Raw genomic sequence first — 3,777 nt, 5'->3', positions numbered from 1 at the left:
CATAGGAGGTGTATTAATTGGTCGTATCGGAATCGTGGGTAAGATGCTCGGATTCATAGGAAGGTGGTTGTTAGAATCAGGGTTTTTATAGTGAAGTTGGTGGTATATAGTTCTGGTATATAGGGGCTGTGAAATGCTCCGAAGAATAGGATTGTTGTGAGGATATTTATTATGATGATGTTGGCGTATTCTGCTAGAAAAAACAGGGCAAAGGGACCTGCTGCGTATTCTACGTTAAATCCGGAAACGAGTTCTGATTCCCCCTCTGTGAGGTCAAACGGGGCTCGGTTGGTTTCTGCTAGTGTAGAAATGAATCATATTATGGCCAGGGGTCATGCAGGGATAACAAGTCAGATAAATTCTTGAGTGGTAATTAGTGTGGCTAATGTGAAGGATCCGTTTATTAGTAGTACTGATAAGAGGATGATGGCTAGTGTGACTTCATATGAGATTGTTTGGGCTACAGCTCGTAGGGCTCCAATTAGGGCGTATTTTGAGTTTGAGGCCCATCCGGATCATAGAATGGAGTAGACGGCCAGGCTGGATATGGCTAGTATAAATAGTACTCCTAGGTTTATGTTAATGAGTGGGTATGGTATGGGCAGCGGGATTCATATAGTTAGGGCTAGTGTAAGGGCTAGGATGGGTGCTATAATGAATATGAATGTGGAAGATGTGAGGGGTCGGAGGGGCTCTTTAGTGAAGAGTTTCATGGCGTCTGCAATGGGTTGGAGTAGGCCGTATGGTCCTACGACGTTTGGTCCTTTGCGGAGTTGTATGTAACCCAGTACTTTACGTTCAACTAGGGTTAGGAAGGCTACGGCGAGGAGAATAGGGATAGTTAGTGAGAGGATGTTGACTATGAACATGTTGTTAGGGAGAGGAGTTGAACCTCTGATGATAAAAGCTTAAGTTTTATGCAATTGCCGGGCTCTGCCACCCTAACAAACCCGAGCTCTACGGGTGATATGTTTGGATAAACTGTCTAGATTGAGATTATATCATCTATTTGGTTAAAGGCGCTTTAGCAAAGTGGGCCCTATTTCTCTTGTCCTTTCGTACTGGGAGAAATTATTTAATAGATAGAAACCGACCTGGATTACTCCGGTCTGAACTCAGATCACGTAGGACTTTAATCGTTGAACAAACGAACCTTTGATAGCTGCTGCACCATCGGGATGTCCTGATCCAACATCGAGGTCGTAAACCCTATTGTCGATATGGACTCTAAAATAGGATTGCGCTGTTATCCCTAGGGTAACTTGTTCCGTTGATCAAGTTTTTGGATCAATAAGTGATGTAGTACTTTCGACTAGTTAGTCTAGATTTAAATCACTCGGAGGTTGTTTTATTCTCCGAGGTCACCCCAACCTAAATTGTCGGCCCATGGTAGAGGTATGTTATCCCTGTCGGTTGATTATCAAGATCTCTTTGGGTCGGTTAATTAAAGCTCCATAGGGTCTTCTCGTCTTATTGTCATATTCCCGCCTCTTCACGGGAAGGTCAATTTCACGGATTGGAAGTAAGAGACAGTAAAGCCCTCGTGTGGCCATTCATACAAGTCCCTATTTAAGGAACAAATGATTATGCTACCTTTGCACGGTCAGGATACCGCGGCCGTTTAACTGATGTCACTGGGCAGGCAGTGCCTCTAATACTGGAAATGCTAGAGGTGATGTTTTTGGTAAACAGGCGGGGCTTGTGTTTGCCGAGTTCCTTTTACTTCTTTTAATCTTTCCTTGAGTTGCATGCCTGTGTTGGGTTAACAATTAGCTTGATATGTTTGCTTGTAGTTAGGTTGTATTTATCTTGTTGTTAACTATCAGTGGTTATCCGTTCTGATATAAGCTTATGCACGGGAGAAATATTTCTTGTTACTCATATTAGCATTATTGCTTCTATTATTAAATAGATTAGCCCAGTTTTAAATTAGGAGTTGGTTGCGTTTTTTGACATTGAGATGTTCTGATTGTTGAGCTTGAACGCTTTCTTAATTGGTGGCTGCTTTTAGGCCAACTATGGTTTGTGTTTATGCTTACTCTCTAATTAAGGCTGTATCCTAATTCTAAAAAGCTGTACCTTTTTAGACTATATTTTAAACTTACATTGGAATTTCAGGGTTTTGAGGTAAGTTTAAAGTTGAACTAAGATTCTGTTCTGGGCAACCAGCTATCACCAGGCTCGTTAGGCTTTTCACCTCTACCCACAAATCTTCTCACTATTTTGCGACATAGATGAGTTCATCCTGTAATAGATTGTTCATGGGTAGCTCGTCTGGTTTCGGGGGGCCTAGCTGAAGTTCTCTTTGTTAGGTTATTCTAGCTAATTCATTATGCAAAAGGTACAAGGGGTAATCTTTGCTGTATAGTGCTTTTAGTTTTTTCTTTCATCTTTCCCTTGCGGTACTTTCTCTATAGCGCCAAGTTAAATTTCTATCTCCTATACTTTTATGGGGCAACTAAATGTTTTATTTTACTTTCTGATGTTAATTGCGTTTGTAGATGATTGGGCTAGCTTTGGCTCAAGATGGTCAGTTTAATATGAAATCTTCTGGGTGTAAGCCAGATGCTTTGTTTAAGCTACATCTTGTCATCCAAGCACACTTTCCAGTATGCTTACCTTGTTACGACTTGTCTCCTCTTGTGGATGTAATGGTTTGAATAGGTTTCTTCAGGGTTTGACCACTTGAGGAGGGTGACGGGCGGTGTGTGCGTGCTTCATGGCCCAATTCAATTGAGCTCTCTATTCTCAAATTTACTACTAAATCCTCCTTGAATTCTTAATTTCATAAGGATTTTCGTGGATGTTCTAGTTGTAGAAAATGTAGCCCATTGCTTCCCATCTCATGGGCTACACCTTGACCTAACTTTTTTGTGTCAAGATACTTGTGCTTACTTTTCTTCCTTTTTAGGGTTTGCTGAAGATGGCGGTATATAGGCTGAATTAGCAAGAGATGGTGAGGTTTATCGGGGTTTATCGATTATAGAACAGGCTCCTCTAGAGGGATATAAAGCACCGCCAAGTCCTTTGAGTTTTAAGCTGTTGCTAGTAGTTCTCTGGCGGATAGTTTTGTTTGAGCTAACTATCTAGGTTTAGGGCTAAGCATAGTGGGGTATCTAATCCCAGTTTGGATCTTAGCTATCGTGTGGTCGGAAATATTAAAGTTACTTTCGTGCTGTATTTTTATGTTAACTGCAGCTTTTTACAGCCTAGTTAAGGTTTAACTTTAGTATGCTTCTCTTCTGTAACACGCTTTACGCCGTAGGTCCATTGGTTTGGGTTAATCGTATGACCGCGGTGGCTGGCACGAAATTTACCAACCCTAATTTAATATAACTTAGTCGAACTTTCATTCATAGCTTAATTTTTATCACTGCTGTATCCCGTGGGGGTGTGGCTGAGCAAGGTGTTATGAGCTACAATGGTTGTGTGCTTGATACCAGCTCCTTTGAATCACTGGGTGACTTAGAGGGCATTTTCACCGGGATGCGGAGGCTTGCATGTGTAATTTTATTAATAACTAATGGAAAGGCTAGGACCAAACCTCTATGTTTATGGAGTCTGGCGACTCATCCAGGCATTTTCAGTGCCTTGCTTTGTGTTTTTAAGCTACATGAACCAAGATATAGGATTGTTGGGTGTGTAAATATTGTTCAATAGGGACGAGTTAGAGATCGGGTTGGCGTATCTATAGATACTGCGAACAAAGTTATGATTTAGTATTAATAATTGGTAATAATGGGGTTGGTAAAGTTTGTAAACGTTAACTCTTAAGCT

At 41.2% G+C, this 3,777-nt stretch overlaps 1 pseudogene; it reads right to left on the bottom strand.

Annotated features, from left to right (window-relative positions):
* Positions 1–2,586: 2,586 nt before the first annotated feature.
* Positions 2,587–3,549, bottom strand: LOC144615456 (18S ribosomal RNA; annotated as a pseudogene).
* Positions 3,550–3,777: the final 228 nt, after the last annotated feature.

The sequence above is a fragment of the Panthera onca genome, unplaced genomic scaffold, assembly GCF_046562875.1.
Source record: "Panthera onca isolate mPanOnc1 unplaced genomic scaffold, mPanOnc1 haplotype 2 h2.h2tg000192l_path, whole genome shotgun sequence".
Taxonomy (NCBI): domain Eukaryota; kingdom Metazoa; phylum Chordata; class Mammalia; order Carnivora; family Felidae; genus Panthera; species Panthera onca.
The sequence above is the reverse complement of the archived record's forward strand: the minus strand, read 5'-3'. Positions and strand labels throughout refer to the sequence as shown.